General features: G+C 40.7%; 1 pseudogene; it reads right to left on the bottom strand.

The window, feature by feature from the left end:
* The window catches only part of LOC123944538, a 23797-nt pseudogene extending 3888 nt beyond the window's left edge, over positions 1–19909 (bottom strand).

Here is a 19909-nt window from a genome sequence, read left to right as displayed (position 1 = left end):
TTATTAGAGTTGATCAGAAAGATCAGTCACCATAATTTGCTCCCTAAAAAGATTTCAAGCAAAATTTGTAAAGAACTTAGTCTTTAGAGTCATCTGTTGTCTTGGTAAATACCTTGCAATTCATCACTATCCCTTAATAAGCAGAAGTACAGGCCATCTAAATGAAACTTATCTGTACCCTAAATTATACAAGAAAATTTAAAGCAAAATACCATTAGATTAACTTGTTAAAAGACAAATTCTAAAAGAGCTATAGTAAGATTTTACTAAATATAAATCCACATTAACTTGGTCCATTTATTCAGAGTCAAAGGAAAAACTTTACCTTAATCCTTAAGAAAATTTAAACGAATTTCTTTAAATACCGTTGACTGAGGCCAAGCCCTTATAAATTGAGATAAAGGTCTTGAGATTAAAAGCAATTTACTAGACATGCAAACCTTCAGTAGTTTAAAAAAAAATAGGCCTGGATGATTGCAAAACAGTCAATGTCATGAAAATAAAAAAAAGGGTGTGGCAGGGGGACTATTTTATATTAAAAGAGATTGAAGACACATAATAACCACATGCAGGGCATTGACTTTGTTAGGATCATAGATTAAAAATAGAGGCTATTTTCAATTAATGTTAACTTTCTTAGATTTGATAAAGACTTTATACAGGACAGTGTCCTTAGTAGGACTAAAAGTCACAAAGTGTAGGGACTTCCTTTCAGAAGTTCAAGGAAAAAATGACTATATGACAATGGGTAAATCCAGGTAAGGGGAAAAAAGGATATTGTACATTCTTTCAACTTTTGAATTTCAAACTATTCAAAATAAGTTTGAGAAAACAATTCTAAAAATAAAAGTTCAGAAGCAGCAAAAAAAAACGGAGGAAGGAAAACAAAAAAATGGAAAATGTGCTCTGAGACACCGTTCTGATTTTGTGGCTGCTCATTAGCTTATGCAAATGAAAAGCCCAGATTACTCTGGGGCACGCCACATTGACCTGTGCTGGCTGTTCCGGCTTTTTTAGAGGAAGAGCTAGGCCTCAATCTTAGGGTGATTTGTCAAAGTAAATAACAGAAAAATTAGCCCTTGTTTATATTTGGAGCTCGCCCATCTTTCCATTGAACTTTCTGAATGAATCAAGTCACAACGTGTCCTTCCCCACCCCCCCCCGCTCCACGGCAAACCCGCAATTTGCTATGGCCACCAGGCTTTAGGAGAATGCCAGCACTGACCCTGCAGCAGTGGTCCTCTTCTAGCTCTATCTCATTTCTGAATGTGGGAACCACCTCCCTGCCTTCCGTCCAGTACATCCCTTGCCTTCTGACACAAGTTTTACCTTGTCCTGGCTCCTGCTGCCTATGCCTTGCAATAGCGGTGACATGGACAGGTGTGTTATACAGAGGAATTTTCTGTTCCCATTCCGAAATACAGGAGGCTACAGAAATACTGCTGCAAGAATTAGAGCGCCTATGTAGCTGTGGCTGGCTCAGCAGCTGCTGGCCGGTGGGAAGCTGAGCAATATAATTACTAGAAAGCTAAAAAAGTGGAAGAGAAATCAATAAGCAAGACTGAAACACAGAAAGGAACAATTCACTGCTTTTCTATCATTTTAGCCCATGTTAGAATCATTTTTACTGAGTCGCCCCATGTTTTATTCTGAATTTGCAATAAATTTGTGTTTATGCTAAATTCAGAAATATTTACATATAGAAGTTAGAGAAATACAATAATATAAAACAAATGGAGCATCCTAGAAAGTTACCTAATCTGAACACATTTCCTCTAGTGAGTGACTACCCTACTACAAGAAACTTACAGGTACCGGTGACAGAGATATGGCTCTTTGAGTGACTTTTTCCCCTGTCCCGCTCCTGGGAGGGTCTCTCTGGCTTTTTGGCTTTGGGTTCAGTAACAATAGCCTTCAGTAGTTTCAGTTTCTCATCTTTGACTGAAGAGTTTATTTTGCATCTCTAGCTGCTTGGCTGCCACCTAGCGCTCCTAGGTTAGCAAGAGGGACACACGTCTAATTCAGTCACAGCACATGAGCATCCCAGACCACCCAGCCGCCTCGTTTCCTAAGAACGACCGTCTTCCCAGAGTCAAGCACACCTTGTCGTGCCGGCTCTCTGGTCAGCCGTTTTAAGGGCAGAGAAAGGAAACAGAATGGACTGAACGGTGGCTCCTGCTGCCACCACCATCAAAACCCTAAGCCTAGGAACATGGATTTGGAACACCTCTGGTGGAAGTCGGCCACCATCCCGGAGGTAAGCACCGCAGGAGCGACACTCACGCATTCTTTCTCCCACTTCATGGTTGGTTGTCACCATGCCTTGTAGCCTGGCTTCTAGTCTGCGCTTGTCAGAGAACTGCCGCTGAAGTTTCTGGTTCTGAGTCTTCAGTTCCTGTTGCAAAGTACGCTTGTTGTCTTCATAGATCATAGTGTCCTTCTCTAAAATCTCATTCTGGGAAGGCAGACCACTCTGTTCAGGATCTGGCTTGTAAACACTGCACGTAGCTGTGAACTGCTTTGGTGGTTTGCTCACGCAGGCATAACTGTGGAAAGAAAAATCATGGAGAAAGCAGTTGCCTCTACAATGTTATCTGAATTCCTACCTCCATGCCTAGAAGTAAGAACTTCTAAAAAAGGGCCTCACGGAGAAAGACAAAACTTTAATTGACTTCATGTGAAAATGATTTTCCCCTAAAATTTGCCATGAATTTTGTTTTTTAGGCTGTGTTCAGAAGAGAGAACACTGTACTGGTTGCAGTGAGCTTCTGTCTAGAAGGAATGGGTACCCTTTAAAGGATATAGAGAAAACAAACCTATCCTCCTAAGTCAAAAAGCAAGCTAAAACCAGAGCTAAACTCATGAAAGCCCTCTAGAAACTCACTTGTTTGGTCCAAGAACATTCTCTCCAACTGCTAAAGCCTAACTCAGAAAATTAAAGAGTACGTTACTGCTCTGAAGCTCTTCACTCACATCCCTTCTCTTCTGGGGTGAGGTGCAGATTTGTAGTGAGCCAGGGCTGCCCCTCCCCCAGTAAGCAGTGGTGAAAGGCTGGGAGGGCAAACAGCTAGGTCAGAGAGCAATGCTAACCAGTCAGCACGCATATCCACTAAATCATGCCAAAGCAAACCTTATACTCTAAAGTTTTGTTTTTCTTCTCCAGTCATTCTATTTCCAACTTCTGTCCTGAGATCACCTTTTCTTTTTCATGTAGTTTTCCTTGAATGTAGTTTTCTTTATTTAAAACAGCACTGTCAAACTCTTACAATAAGGCTTTAAGCGTAATAGCGGAAACAAAGCATGTAGGCCAAGTGTACTCCAATTCCAAAATAACCAGTGAAATCAACTTTTATTAACCAGTATGTAGCTATTCAGCAAATCATGACAGCCTGGAGCAGAGAACAAATCAAGAAAGAAATCAAGAGTTTGGTTTCTAAATCTATATGAGAGAGATTCCTAGAAAAGCTGGTTTTTACTGAAAAGGGGTCTTTCATTGAGCACTATGGCATTCCCTTGTCAGCCCTTACAGGTAAGTAATTTGGTTCAAAACCAAATCTGTTATTTCTGCAAAAACAGAAATAACAGATTTAAGATCAGCTGGATGCAACTTGAAATCCCTGGAACACCAATTACTAGTTATATGACGTAATTTTTCCGAGTACACTTCTTCCTTTCAAAACGAGGATATAGATTCAACTTCTCTCACACCTTTCCTCTAAAGGTTCAAATGAATTGATGATGACAAAAACCATAGACCTACTGAGCATTTGTAAGTACCAGGCTATTCACTGTTCTATATGATTCTCACATATTCTCTCATTGCCACAACACCCTCTGAGGTAAGAACAGTTAAAATCCTCATTTTGCAGATAGGGAGACCAAGAAATAGAAGATGAAATCATTTGCCCAAAGACATTATTAAGATATAATATTTATGGGGCGCCTGGGTGGCTCAGTGGGTTAAAGCCTCTGCCTTCGGCTCAGGTCATGATCCCAGGGTCCTGGGATCGAGCCCTGCATCGGGCTCTCTGCTCCGCACGGAGCCTGCTTCCTCCTCTCTCTCTCTGCCTGCTTCTCTGCCTACTTGTGATCTCTGTCTGTCACATAAATAAATATTAAAAAAAAGATATAATATTTATGAAGTGCCTTCCAAGTAACTAGTAGGAACTAAAAACAAAGTAGCTATTACTCCTTTGTGTCTATTTCTGTAGATTTTAAAAAGGGAGAGAATACACACCTACCTGTTTCTTCTGTTTTAGGAGCTGTGGGAAAGTTCCTTGTCAGTCTAATATAACAGTCCTTTCAGGACTACAAAGTGCAGAAACAAGATAACCCTTCCTTAAGATCTGCCCCAGGGGGCACCTGGGTGTCTCAGTGGGTTGGGCCTCTGCCTTCAGCTCGGGATGGATCCCCGCATCTGGCTCTCCCCTCGGCGGGGAGCCTGCTTCCACCCTCTCTCTGACTGCCTCTCTGCCTACTTCTGATCTCTCTCTGTCAAATAAATAAATAAATAATAATTAAAAAAAGATCTGCCCCACCAAAGAACTCAAATTTGTTAAAATTTCTGGAGTTGAAATGATCACAGCTTTTGGCCCTTATATTGTGAAAAAAATCATCGCTCATCATCTGCCATAGGTGATGTCGTTTCTCTAATGCCTCGATCAGCCTGGGAAGAGTCTGCTGATCATTGATATCTAAAAGTTCACAGGACGGCAGAAGTGGAAAACTCTGTAAAACCACTTCTGTAACCAGTGGTTCTGCATTGAATTATAAAAAATTATAAGAAGTTACACAGGAGAGAAAGCTTATTTAAACAAGTTGATACCCTTGTGATTAGAACCCCCAGTTCAGTGAGGCATGTGCTTTCTTGAGTTGTCACAATCATGCCTCCTTAAAAATGAGTTAAAAAAATGTGGGGAAAATAAGTTATGTAACGAAGACTCATTTATACTTTGGTTCTTTTTTTTTTTTTTCCTTTTCTTTGCACTTGGTTCTTGAGAGGAAGGGAAGTCAGTAGTTCTCTACTGTGAAATCAATCTTAAGGAGAGAGACTAACAGACATCAGCATGCACATGGTGTGACACAAATCTGACCATCTCCAACGGGACCTCCCCGAGCCTGGTTTCGGTATCTCCTTCCAGGCGTCAAACCACATATTGCCTTGTCCGCTGGTCTTGCCACTTCAACTTCTTCGGTCACTTCTGCAAATCTCATGCCTCGCTAGATACAAAACACATCGGAGGGGGTTTTGGGTTTTATAAATCAGCACATTCAAGTCCTTCAGAAATTACTCAATGAAACAATAATAAATTGGTCATTGGTTCATTTCTGTAACTAATGGTTCTGTATCAGTTTTAAAAATATTTAAAATGTCATTCTTCACATCCAAATAGTTGTTTTCACCATAGAAACGCTGAGACTTTATAAGATAAGTACATCAAAATTACCAAACTCTCTTCATAATCTTCAGCCTTTGAATTCACACACACGATCATGCGTACTTTACCTTCCCCATCAAAGTAGTTCTTGAACAGATGGGTTAACTTTGAATCTTGGTGTGGAACCATCTTTAAATACATTCAAACCCAAATATATAATGCACAAGAATGCACAAAAACAAAGCTCTGCAAATGATGACCAGCTGTTGCTTACTTTGTTAGTTCCATACATTCGGTCTCTCTCAGGACTTCCATACATGTTCTTAGCATCATTAATGACTGATTAATGTCACCTGACAGGAAAATATAGACAGAAGACATGTGAAAATGATACAGTAGCTACAATGTGGTCAGTCTGCCTATAAAATCCCCACTTCATAGAAATACTGTATGGAAATTACAACTAATGGGTTTTGGTGGCCCAGTCTAAGGAGCTGTCCCCACATGGCCTGGCTGTACTTCAGGAGTATTTTAATAGCAGTGTTTCAGGAGGGGGTTAACACCATCCTTCAAGGATTCTATCAAAAGGACTGTCTGTGGAATGCACCATTACATATTTCATGGCCCATAAAGTTTCTTCCAAATCTTAAATTCTGTGAAACAGTATATTAAGTGCAGATGTTTAATATCCTCATATTAAAATATTTCAAAAGAGTCAGGCTTCATCAACACTGAAGTCCCACCCTACCCCTGCCACCCAGAGGGGCTCCTTTCTCCCAACTAACTCTGTGCCCTCCACATCCAAACAAGGAATTCAGTTTTTGTTTTTGGGTTTTAATCTCTACACCCAATGTGGGGCTTGAACTCACAACCCTGAAGTCAAGAGTCAAATGCTCTACTGAGCCAGCCAGGTGCCCCCAAACAAGGATTACTAAGGCAATGCAGCTGTTACTTCTGACCACTCCTGTTTGGATTTATGAGCCAAGGCAAGTCTGATGGATTCATCAAGCCTCCAGTGATGCAGAAGAGCTCACTTGCAGAAACCCCCAAAAACGTCAGGTAACTCCCACTGTGCTCTCATCCTTGGTCACCTCTCAAAACACAGAGCTCATCTGTGGCTCCATAATGTCCTGTGATTCATGATTCTTCTTCCTTGACCCCAACTCCCAGTGTCCTTCCTGCTTCCACTGTGCTCTATGGAGCCCAAATTCCTGTTATCAGACTTCCCTACATCTTCACACCTCTCACAGAGAACTCTACCCATCTCTCTCTCAATTACCATTTCTTAACCTGGGGTCCATATTGTCCATGGGTACATTTCAGGAAGTCTGTATGCTTGGATGGGAAATAAATTATATACATATTTTTTCCAGACTTCTGAAATAGCATTTCCTTTCAATTATGAATGTAGGCCAAAACATAATATTAGTGGTATCAGTAATTTTTGTCAGTACAAATCATAGCTAATTTTACAGCACCTTACAGTGCTACAGATATTTATATTCACTACTTTGAAATTACATAGTTATAAGACCTACTGATACATCTTTAATTAAGGCATTAATAAAGAAGTATGTAAATTATTACAATGACAAGTGCCTTAAGAATACTTTTAGTGGGTGGCACCCAGGTGGTTCAGTCAGTCAGTCATCAGACTTTTTTTTTTTTTTTAAAGATTGATTTAGTTATCTTAGAGCCCAGGTGGGGTGTGGGGCAAAGGGAGAGGGAGTGAATCTCAAGCAGACTCCCTGATGAGTGTGGAAACTGACATGAGGCTCGATCTCAGGACCAGGAGATCATGACCTGAGCTGAAACCAAGAGTCAGACACTCAACCAACTGAGCACCAAGGTGCCCCAGGCATCCACCTCTTGATAGCAGCTCACGTCTTGATTTCAGGGTTGTGAGTTCAAGCCCTGCCTTGGGCTCCACGCTGGGCGTGAAGCTTACTTTAAAAAGGGAAGGGGTGGGTTGCACCTGGGTGGCTCAATCAGTTAAGCATCTGCTTTCAGCTCAGGTCATGATCTCTGGGTCCTGCGATCCAGCCTTGCATCAGGCTCCCTGCTCAGTGGAAGTCTGCTTCCACCTCTCCCTCTGCCCCTCCCTCTGCTTGTGCTGTCTTTCTCCCTCAAACAAATAAATAAACTAAAAACACATTTCCATCTAATCACTTTCCTTTGTAATCCTACATATTTTATGTCATTCACTCAGGGATATTCTGTGAAGTGTCCATGGGTTTTACCCTGCAGCCGAGGTGCAAAGCCCCACAGGATTATCCTCTGTCAGAAGGAATAGTGCTTCCCCCTGCAGCACAAGCAAAAGTCGCTTGTTTTCTGAAGCCTGAGATAAGGACGGTGAGCAGAGGAGGCCAGCAACATTCTTAGTCCCTAGCTGCTGCCCTTCCATGTTCCCCAGCATGCCTGCTCCTGGGTCATTCTGGTGTCTGTGAGGACTGCTCTAACATGCTGCCAGAGAACTCCCGCTCCCTCAACTCCAGTCAGTCTGTCTTCACCATGCGAGCTGCATAGCTATGCCCACACCCCGAACCTTTATCACTCAGAACTGCACCTCCTCTAGAATCCTGTGCAGCCATAGTCTCCTCCTCTTCCCGTGCTCATGCCCTTGTTTTTATCTCAGCTGTTGCCCATCCATATCAACACTGCTAGTCCTTTCTGGTTTTCTCCCAAAGCATCAGAACCCTCAAGTTTCTACTTTCTCCCACTGAGATAAACCCTCTTCCCATCAAGGTGAATCCTTCCTCTTAGGATCTGGATCCCAGATTCTCTATCTTAAATATACATATACAATGTGGAGGGTTTTTGTCCTCTTACGTGGCTACCACCTTTCTCCTTCCCAGGCTCTTTCAATCAATCACCTCAAGCATCTGTTCCTCAAGGCTCTGCCCTCAGCCTGTTCCCATGTGTCCTCCATGAATAATCTCATCTCCCCTGTTGCTTCTATAATATTGGCAAAACCTAAACTTATATGCCTCCAGTCAAATCTCTCTCCTTCCAAATGTGTGTACATCCAGTAACTAGGCAGTTCCCCTGGCCTAAGCTGAACACATCCAACAGACTCTTCAACGGTCCACATCTGCACCTCAGACTGCTTTCTCCTCAGCCACAATCTTGGACCTGCCCTCCTCTCTTGTCTCCTCTCCACAGGCAGGTCGACTTCCTAACCAGCTCTCCCTTTTCTCCCACCCTTGCCTCCAGGGCACATGATTGCTCCTCTGAATTACTGCAAAAGTCTCCCAGCTGCTTTTCCTATCACTAGACCTGACTCAGTACATTAATTCTCTATATGGGAAAACAATCTTTCTGAAAGACTAATTCTTCATTTCCTTTCAGGGGAGGCTGCATAACAGCAGAAAGACACAAGCGTTGAAAATCCAGCCAATCTGGGTTTAAAATCAGGCTCGGGTCTTGGGAAGTTGATGTAAACTCTCCCAACCCATTTCCTCATCTGAAAATGGGTATCACATAATCCTGAAAGGTCAGAATCAAGAAATCGAGCCCATGCATAGTAAATACTGTGATACACACCAGTCCTTTAATAATTGGCAATCACCATTATTCCTTTAGGACAAAATTCAGACTTTTTTTTTTTTTTAAAGGAAGATTTTTTTTTTTTAAGATTTTATTTATTTATTTGACAGAGAGAGATCACAAGTAGACAGAGAGGCAGGCAGAGAGAGAGAGAGGGAAGCAGGCTCGCTGCTGAGCAGAGAGCCTGATGCGGGACTCGATCCCAGGACCCTGAGATCATGACCTGAGCCGAAGGCAGCGGCTTAACCCACTGAGCCACCCAGGCGCCCCCCAAAATTCAGACTTTTTAACATGATAGACAAGTCCTCACGGCCTTGCCACCTCAGTTGTCATGGGTCACTAATCCATACTCTCCCACTTCAGTGACCTTGACTCTGCCATATTCTCTCAGTTTACAAGTGGCTGCCTCCTCTGTCAGGTATGACTCTAACTCTGTCTTGCATACAGCTCACTCAATTTAAGTGTCAACTACATGAACTTCACCCCTAAACTTTCCCTCACGTGCACCCCCAGACTAAATGAATGTTCAAATACTGGCACGCAGTACGTATTCCATACATGCTATTAGGTAAACCATAACATAAACGGCTACACAAATGAAAGATTAAACAAAACAAAACAAAACATAGATTTCCTTCCAATTTGCTTTTGTGTTCAAAGTTTTCCCACTTCCAGACGCCAGTTTTCACCAGTATGAATGTTGGAATACCTGTTAAATCACTTAATTTTAAGGATCTAGTGCTTTACTGGCAATAGATACAATATGAATATAACTTGCTTTATTTTAATCACTTACCCTCATTCTTCAAAAAGTCAGTGAACTATAACATATAGAATATACATATATATGTTACATATATATTATACATAATATATACATATTATATATAAGATATATAACATACTGATACCAAACCAACATTACTAAAGAAACAGCAATGACCATTAAACTTAGCCTCCAGATTATCAAAATTGAAGACAATTATGCTTAAACCACCTATCAATAAGCAGGTGACAGACTGGCGTTGCAAGTTTTTGGAAGTTGTAGCAGTAAACCAGTACTATGCTGTGCTCATCAGCTTCACGTAATCTGTTCCCTTCTGCTTTTCTCTAGTTTGTTCTTTCACTTCCAGCAAGATCTACCAGGGACAACTGACAGTGATTTGTTCCTTTTCCTGAAGAGACGATCATAGTTACAACAACATGAGGTATAACTGGTTTACAGTGTTCTTCAAATATATTCCAATCAACAAATTAAGTCTTATAAATATCACATTTGCACAGTACAAAACAGTAGGGCCAAAGGATACAGGTTTTGGTGGAAGAGTCTGCTAAGAGCTTAAGCTCAGTATACTCACAGTAGTCTCAATGATTTGCCTGTTGTCTGGTCTTCCACATTATACTCTAAGCCCCGTGAAAGCAAGGACTGCCTCTCAACCAATGTTCTCATCTCTAGCATCCTGCACAGCACCTCACTACAGGATCTCAATCTGTGTCTGCTAAGTAGTGACTCTGAAACAGGCCTATCCTAAATTTTTCTATAACCAGATACTTAACAATTTTATAAGTGAAAAATTTCCTAATACTCTAATTGTATAAAAAAATGAAAAGAGGTACATAACTGATTTGTAATATTAGATGTGTTCAAAGGACAGCAAGTGTATATGGAGGCTACTTACAAGTGATTTCTAGCTAGTATGAATACCTACTCTATGTAAGTCAGGCACTGGCTGAAGAATTCTACATGCATTGCCTGCTTTAATCCTCACAGAGGATTATCAAGAGTTTATAACAGTCAGACAGCTAACAAATTAATAGGACTCAGAATTTGAATCCTGGTGGTCTCCAGTATGCTGCGGTACCATCTCATCAGGCCATGCGGAAACCTTCATGATGAGGTTCAAATGGAATTACACTTTAATAGCTCAAAGTTATTAAATGATTCCTATTCAGGCGCAAATGCTTTTACTAATTGGTGTAAGCCTTGTAGTGTGACAGGCCCAGCAGTAAAGGATGATCAGCAGATGGGAGGCCTACTGGCCTATCAGCTGAGAGAAGAACAATTTAGAACTGTCATCTCCTAAACTGTATCTACCCTGGAAAGTTAACCGCTGACATTTTAAAACCATTAACTGAATCCCCACATACAAAATGAGTCTTCAGAGATAAAATAATGACTCATATTCATTTTATCTCCTCTATTAAAGAGATTTATAAAGATTTGTAAACCTTTTTCACAGCACAATTCCAGGTTCTTAGATTCAATAGCCAGCTTCCCAAAACTACACTCTTTAATGGAACAATTTTTAAAAGTCATCACCTGCATTTAATAATTCTAGAATAGTCTTCACTGCAGTCAAACTTCCCTGATTTAATTCTAGTTCCAAAAACTAACGGTTCAGTTAAAACAAGAAAAACTCCACACAGTACAAGTTTACCTGTAAGACACTGTCTCCATCTGCATCCAGGGGAGCCTGAACTAATTTAATGTTGAACACGCTATGAGAATGGCTGGACTCACGATTCAAATGTGTGTTAGCAATACATCTCTTTTTCTGGCCTGTGATGACAGAGACATCATTGATCAAACCTGAACTCAGTCATTACATATGTATACATGTTTTCTACTAAATAGTACTGCCATCAAATTATAGTAGCAACTCTCAGGATTTTATTTGTTTCAGATTTTCCTAACTTTAGCTTGGTTTCTAACTTCTCCAGAAAACTTCGAAAGCCTCCTCAGTAGATTTCACTTCTAACGTCTGTACATCCTGCAACATACATGTTATGGTTCTTATATTCACAAAGCAATTTAGACTGTGGTGGTCTGTGAGAAAGAAAAAGACATCAGTCTAAATAATGAGATCCTAATATCTCAACTTAAGACCACGACTAAACTGGCAGGCCACAAGACATCGATTCTTACAATGGGAATAGGCCTAGGCAAGAGCTCAAAAAAAAAAACAACAACAGGAAACTTAGGTAAGTATAAGGGTACAGAATCAGGATTAGTTATGTAACAGGGTCACAGGAATCTATGTTGTTCTAGAAGCTTTGCTCTAATGTGTTCTAATAAAGCACACGAAACACTCAACAAGTAGAGAACAAAACAGTATTACATATAGCAAAACCACATGCACAGGTTAAGCCACAAAATCTAGCATTTCCCTAATTTTAAAAATTGAACAGAGAGCTGGTTCTCACATCAGAGTCAGCAAAAGACAAATTCAGAAAGAGTTTGGTATACACCACTAGTGGCACTCTTTTCCAAGTGGCTGGTCAAGTTTTGATCTGCACAGTAGGATAAGGATGGAAAGGGTGCCGCCGCCTGTTCGGCCTTAGTCTTGTGAGCGGTGAGGGTGGAAATGTGTGCCAGCCACCATCACTCAGTACAGGGCAGATTCCCCAAGCAGCAGGGAGCGGCTCAGAGGTAGCAGCCAGCACGGCACCAAAGAAAAACCACCTACATGCAAACATGCCACAGATGCCAACCACTGGTATAACTGCAACCTTTCTCCTTAAGAAAAGAGTCAACGTCATCACATACACAAAATCTGTGTTTCTCATGGGCGTGCTGCAACTGTTCAAATTACTAAAGGAATAAGGTGGAAGTTACTATTTCTACTGCAGCCGGGCTCAGTCCACAGTAGTGACAATCACAATGAGTCCGTGCTTAAAAACCCTCTACTTGTAGTATTTCTTCATCGTATTTAAAAAGACTTAAAAAAAAAAAAAAAAAGGTTAAAAACCACCCTAACCAATTAAACCTGAATTCGATGCCAAATACGCACCCCGTGAGTTCATTCAAGGAGTTACCAGAAAGGTTACAAGGCATGCAAGGCACATTTATCAGTCTTCCTTTTGTAAAACTAAAACCAAGATAGGCTTCTTTGAAAATAATCTCTTTTAGAACAAACCAAAAAGAAACGTGGCACATGCGTAAAAAAGTGAAATGGATTGGTAGCAATGAATCACATCACAAAAGTTGAGGAAAGGGGCACCTGGGTGGCTCAGTGGGTTAAAGACTCTGCCTTCAGCCCAGGTCATGATCCCAGAGTCCTGGGATTTGGCCCCGCATCTGGCTCTCTGCTCAGCAGGCAGTCTGCTTCCCGCGCCCCCCTCCCCCTGCCTGCCTCTCTGCCTACTTGTGATCTGTCAAATAAATAAAATCTTAAAAAAAAAAAAAAGTTGAGGAAAATGGGTACACACAACAAATGGGAAAGGAAGTAATCTATAAATTGCTTAATGTAATTTATTAAACGTGTTCTCAGTCTAATGGTTTTCTAAGTATCCAGCTGTTTCTCCAATAATGTTCAGTTAGTCTTCATATTATTTATGTTCTGAGAGGCCCTAACAAAGACAGCATTGAAGATAAGCATCTAGCTTAAGAACAAAACCATTGGGGCGCCTGGGTGGCTCAGTGGGTTGAGCCTCTGCCTTCGGCTCAGGTCATGGTCTCGGGGTCCTGGGATTGAGCCCCGCATCAGGCTCTCTGCTCGGCGGGGAGCCTGCTTCCCCCATCTCTCTGCCTACTTGTGATCTCTGTCTGTCCAAAAAACAAAAACAAAAACAAAACAAAACAAAACACATCATCTTAAGAACAAGACACTAATATGACATGAGACTCCAGAGTCGCTCTGGCACAAACATGGATTGTGACGCCAGGCTGTTCATTCCTCTTCAGTCTGAGCTGGAAGACCCAAGGAAATCTAAGGAGTTTTTTTTTTTTTTAACTCTGGTGGAATGATGTTACAGATGTCACTTCACATTAATCAGTGATGAAAGATCTGTATCAGTTGTACAGACAACAGCTCTGGACTCCGCTCTATAGCGATCACCAACTGCGGATGGTTAACGTGACTACAAACTCCCAACACGAAGCGTTAGGTTCTTGAAAGGTAACTCCAGCGAACCCATGTGCATAGGACACTTCCTTACGCAATTCCAATGTTTCTCAAAATACAGTCCCAAGGCCAAGAGTTCTCAAAAGTAATGTCTAAGATGAGGATTCAGGTCTCTCTTCTCCTTAGATGCCTTAACCCACTGGTTCCCTAATATAGCTGCATATCTGGTTAAGAATAAAACTATGCATTGAACACCAACTGCATGATATATTATGCACATTAATATGTGTATGAAATATATGCACATATTTCATTGGGAAAACAAAGGCATTATCACCATTTATCACTGAGAAAACTAAGACTCACTGAGGTAAAGTGACTTCAAGGTTAAGCAGCTGACAAGGACTCTCTTTGCTACTTACTTAGGCTTTATGGGTCAAACGGCACCTCTTCCAATAGATCATAAATGTAATTACTATCTATTTTTTTAATATTTTATTTATTTGACAGAAATCACAACTAGACAAAGAGGCAGGCAGAGAGAGAGGAGGAAGCAGGCTCCGAGGAACAGAGAGCCCGATGTGGGGCTCGATCCCAGGACCCTGGGATCATGACCTGAGCTGAAGGCAGAGGCTTTAACCCACTGAGCCACCCAGGCGCACCAATTACTATCTATTTCGATGTAAGAGACAAATATACCATAGACACTATCTTCATCAACCTCTTCTGCTTTGCAGATTCTTGTGTATTTATCATATCTGCAAACTTTGGGTCTACTTGTCGTCTGAAAAAAGAAAAAAGCCAAAAAGTCTGTTCTTACAGAGTCAGCATCAAAAGTAAACGATCCCAAGGGAAAACTAAAAGATTTAAGTTAAATGACCTGTTACTGCAAGCAGTCTGTTCACACTTGTGGTGAGCCAACAGTACCTGCCGTGTCCTCCCAGACACACAGCTTTTCTACCCTCTCCCACCCAAAGTGGCACCTTCTCTAAATAGTATTTCAAGGACTGTGTGCTCAAAACCAAACAGAACTGAGGAAATAAACTTAATGGAGAACATTCCTCAACTTTGATCTCACTACAGTCAAATGTCAGACCAGCTCCCCTTCATGTTCGTCATTCCCTATGCCTGAGAAAGCCACCAGACAGGGCTCCCCTTAGGCCAGTGTCACACTGAATGTAATTACTTCCTAGAGGGAGTCTTTGGATTGGGTATGGCTTCTCTTTTCTGCCATCTAACAAGGCATCAACTTCACTGTATATCCATGCTATTCCTGTCATTAGATTTAAAAACCTGAAGTGGGGGTAAAAATCAGACCATGACTTTTTTAAGAATTTAACTTAGTTTTTTTTTTAAACATATTTAAGACATAAGAAACATTTTTATTATTTTTAAGACATAGTTAAGACACAAGAATATTTATGACATAAGACATACTTATTTAAGACATAAGAAACATTTACTACTTAAGGTTTCAGAATGTATTCAGTATATTAGTTTTCCTTTAACACTACTGTATCCACAGGTCTCTTGGTCCCTATACCCTCAAGTGATATAGTCACAACTCAAAAAAAAAAAAAAAAATTACACTTACATATCATTTAGCTTGAAATGACCCTATACTGTTAAAGATCATGTCCAAACAACGAGGAAGCAGACCCCTTTCCCCTGGAGAACCAGTCATTCTGTGAGTTTTTCCACTTCCTGTCACACCAGATGTGAAAAGGAGACCTACAATGTAGCAAGTCACATGGACTTATACATTGGGTTATATCTTAAAAGTCCTCCACTTTTGGGGCACCTGAGTGGCTCAGTGGGTTAAAGCCTCTGCCTTCAGCTCAGGTCATGATCCCAGGGTCCTGGGATCGAGTCCCACATTGGACTCTGCTTGGTGGGGAGCCTGTGTCCTCCTCTCTCTCTCTGCCTGCCTCTCTGACTACTTGTGATCTGTCTGTCAAATAAATAAATTTTTAAAAAAAAGTCCTCCACTTTTAATATTTCTTCATTGTATTAAGAAACACTTAAAATTAACCAGGTCAAAAAGCAGGCTGTAGGGGCGCCTGGGTGGCTCAGTTGGTAAAACTTCTGAGTTTTTATCTCAGCTCAGGTCTTGATCTCAGGGTGGTGAGTTCAAGCCCCTCGTTGGCCTCCACGCCCAGGTTGGAGTCTACTGAAATAAAAATAAAATATTTTAAAAAGTAGGTTTTATACCACCCTAACAAATCTGAATTCAAGGCCAAACATAAATATATAAGTATCAAAAAAGTTTTTTCAGAGGGGGACAAAAATAAAATGTAACAAAAGCTTCAATAATCCTATCATTTTGGCCATGAATGAGGTTCTCTACCAAGGGATTAGCCACAACATCAAAGAGCTCCTTCTGGGTGGTATGAATGCCAATTACTTGTTTAAATGAATACTGAGTCTGTGAAGAAGGAAAAAAATAAAAAGCATATGAATGGAACTTCACTCTAAGCTAGAAATACATCTGTTTAAATGTATTCAGATGTTTCTTAGTGAACATTTAAGATCTAGACATCCCCCAAAAATGAAGTCTTTAAACTTAGAACCCTTAAAGTCATGACATAACTCAAGTTATACCCCTTATAAACAAAATGTAGAAGTTTTAAGTCCACTAATGCTTCACAGACCCAGGCTTATTTTGGACAGCAAAGATCAAAATCATCATGACTCAGTCACAGACTTGTGAAAATCATCAAGCATTACTCCATGTACTAATTTACCACTTGCTCTTTTAAAATGCCATAGCAGCATAAAATCAAGTGATTTGGTGTACCATTTTAAAATCAGAAATTAAAAAAAAAATAAAAAAAATCAGAAATTAACTGTAAATATAATCTCATCTGAGTTTTTCTATGAAATAAATTTTAATTATGACCTTAAAAAAATCAGTACTTTAATTATCAAACCTATATCAATATATGATTATTATAACACTATATTACCAAAAATATTACCAAACTCCTACTTGGAAAATTTGATTGGGGACTGAGGTATATATGAATATATTTTCATGTAAACTAAATTGTCCTATTTGTCCAGAGGCTGGAGTTCTATTATTTCTGTCTTTGTTATTTTTTAGTTTTTCTGTATTACAGACATTGCAATTATTTCTGTAACCTTCCTGAATTTCGTAGCTTTTATTTCACGAATGTCAGTACTAAGTTGTTACATGAGCATTCACTAGAATTTATTATGGATTATGGCCTTTGTCAAGCAGTACTCTCTTTTCTGTTTTATACCCTTGTCCTTAAATTCAACCTATACAGATATCACTATCATGAGCCTCATGTTTTTAAAATTAGCAGTTTTGTCCCGCCCAAAGGGGACATGTATAGATTAGTACTCAAACATACACTAACACAACATGTGCCAAGCACTGCCTTAGCCTGGCAGTGAATCATTTCATTCTTACCTTTGATTACATACTATCAAATTATGCTCATTTTATAACTTGTTAAAGATCACACACCTACTTTAGCTAGGCTAACTCTTACTTCGTGGAAGGTTTTACTCCAATCCTGTAAAACAGCTATAGACTTCACAAGAATAAAGAATCTTAGAACAGAAAGGATACACATAAAATAGTGCTGACAAGGGGACGCCTGGGTGGCTCAGTTGCTTAAGCAGCTGCCTTCGGCTCAGGTCATGATCCCAGCGTCCTGGGATCGAGTCCCACATGGGGCTCCTTGCTCAGCGGGGAGCCTGCTTCTCCCTGACTGCCTGCCACTCTGTCTGCCTGTGGTCCTTCTCTCCCTCTCTCTCTCTGACAAATAAATAAATAAAATCTTTAAAAAAAAAAAATAGTGTTGACAGATCAGTCAGATGACCTCCAAGTTCTTGTGAGCAAACCCCTTCTTACCAATAAGAAAACCAAGACCCAGAGGAAGAACTTGCCCAGTCCTCCGGTGCTGACTGGTATCCCAGCCATTTCCAGGCCAGCACTGCCTTCTGTGACAAGGCGGTGAGAACTGCTAATCCTCAACAAGATTTCTGGTGGGGATGTACTTATACATAGGAAATTAATCTAATAGAGAAATCTAATAGAGAAACGAAGTTCTTCACAGTAAGGCAGTTCTCAATTATTTGACATCTTTGAAGCCCACTCCTCCATGAAGCCTTCCCAGACCATTCATTCATGCTTCATCCATATTCATTGAAAGGGGAACAGGACAGATAAGGTGCATATCCCCCTGAAGCTTACATTATAGCAGGGGAAAGAGACAAATCTCTTGATGCACTAAGTGCTATCAAGGAAGCACATAAAGGGCAGATCAGGACAGAAGGAGGGAAGGGTGCCACTTCTGATAAGGTAGTTCTGACACTCTCTCTGAGGAGGTGATGTTTTAGCAGAAATCCACAGATGAGGAGCCATCTGTGCTAAGAGCCAGGAGAAAGAAAAGTCCACACCAAGAGAACTGCCCTGAAGCAGGATCCCAGCATATACAAGGAACTCAAAGGACTGGATGGCAAGCAATAGATGACTGTGGACAAACAGATAGGAGACAAATTAAGCAGGATTTTGCTCGTTTAAAGACTTTATGCCTTGAAAAATTTTAAACAGGAAACGGGTCAGATCAGATTTACACTTTAAAAGATCTCTCTGGTGGCTCTGTGGAAAATGGAGAATAAGATTCAGAGCAGAAGCAAGCAGTCCAGTTAGATTTCAAGTATGGTCAGGAAACCAGCACCCCTGTAAGAATTGTTTTGTTTCCTGTCTAGGAGGAGAGAATAAGAGAATCCCAAGTAAGTTTAGAAACTTCTGTAGCCATTTGACATGGCTGCCACATCCCAGTATGATATCACTGGGCTCATCTCATTGAACAGATTATCAAATCACTTCTCTGTGGTCTAATTCAGTTGGCAAAGCTGCAGCACGAAATTATCGGTCATGATGCACTGAAAATTTTAAAAAGCTGTTCCTTCACTACAGATCATTTGAGAAGCACTAGTCCTGGCTAAGCAAGGCTAAGATGGGAGGGGGCAGTAGAGATAGAAACAAAAGGGCAGTTTCACGTTGGAGAAGAACTGATAGAATGTACTGGTGAATGAATGGCATATGAGCACAATGGTGCTACCATTTATTGAGAGAAGACAAGGGAGGAAATGATTTAGAAGGGGGAAAGAAGAGTTCTTTTGGACGTGTAGAATTTGAGATGCATATATGACATCCAGTGGATGTTCAAATTTAGAGGTGAGTAAAGGGTTAGGCAGAAGATTATAAAAAACCCTCCAGAATTACTGTATAACCAATATTTAAAGCCATGGGAAAGTATAGAGAAGAGAGCCCTGGGTATAGCCCACCCCAGTACTGAGAGGTTGGAAAAGGAAGAGGAGCCCACAAAGAGTGGCCTGTGAGAGCCAAGAACATGAAGACTTGGACAGGAGATAGGAGAGGGCTTCAGGAAGGATGGTCCTGCTAAGAAACAGATTATGAGGACAAGAGATGTCCATCCAATATGAGCAGTCCAGAGCCCACTGGTAGGCTTCTGACAAGCTTGCAAGAGCAGGGTGCACAAGAGTGAAAGGCTGCTTGAAAGTAGAGACAACAGCCTGAATCACTGCTTCCTCCTGCATTCCCACAGTCCATCTCTTTCAGCACACCGGTCTGTCTTCCTTCTGTGCCCCCAACTCAGCTGTAAATGCAAGGATTGTGCCTTACTCATTTTTTAAAAATCTCCTTCTGCCCTGTAGCTTTCATGTAATGTTTGTTGAACTGAACTGAACTCACTTTGCTCAAGATTTTACTAAAAATAACACTTCATACAAATACACAATGCCTACTGCTAATCTGCACATGAAATTGTATCTGTGTGTATGTGTCTGTGTCTAGCCACCCAGCACAATCATTCATTAAATGATCCCTAACCTAAAACAAATAACCTAAAATAATCTAGTATAAGAAATTAACTCATAAAAGCAATCCTCTAAACTCAAGTATACCAAACGTATGCCTGGCCACACTTTATATTTGGTGGTTATAGGGAAGTAAACAAGTTTTTCAAAAGAGTGGAAACTTGAATTGTGTTTTATGTAAAAAATGTTAAAGCCCTTCAGGAGAGAACATCTCAAGTAAAAACAGCTTGGTTCCAATGGGAATTACCTCCTCATAATCTCCAT

The sequence above is a fragment of the Meles meles genome, chromosome 6, assembly GCF_922984935.1.
Source record: "Meles meles chromosome 6, mMelMel3.1 paternal haplotype, whole genome shotgun sequence".
Classification (NCBI taxonomy): domain Eukaryota; kingdom Metazoa; phylum Chordata; class Mammalia; order Carnivora; family Mustelidae; genus Meles; species Meles meles.
This window is presented reverse-complemented; position numbering and strand designations above follow the sequence as displayed.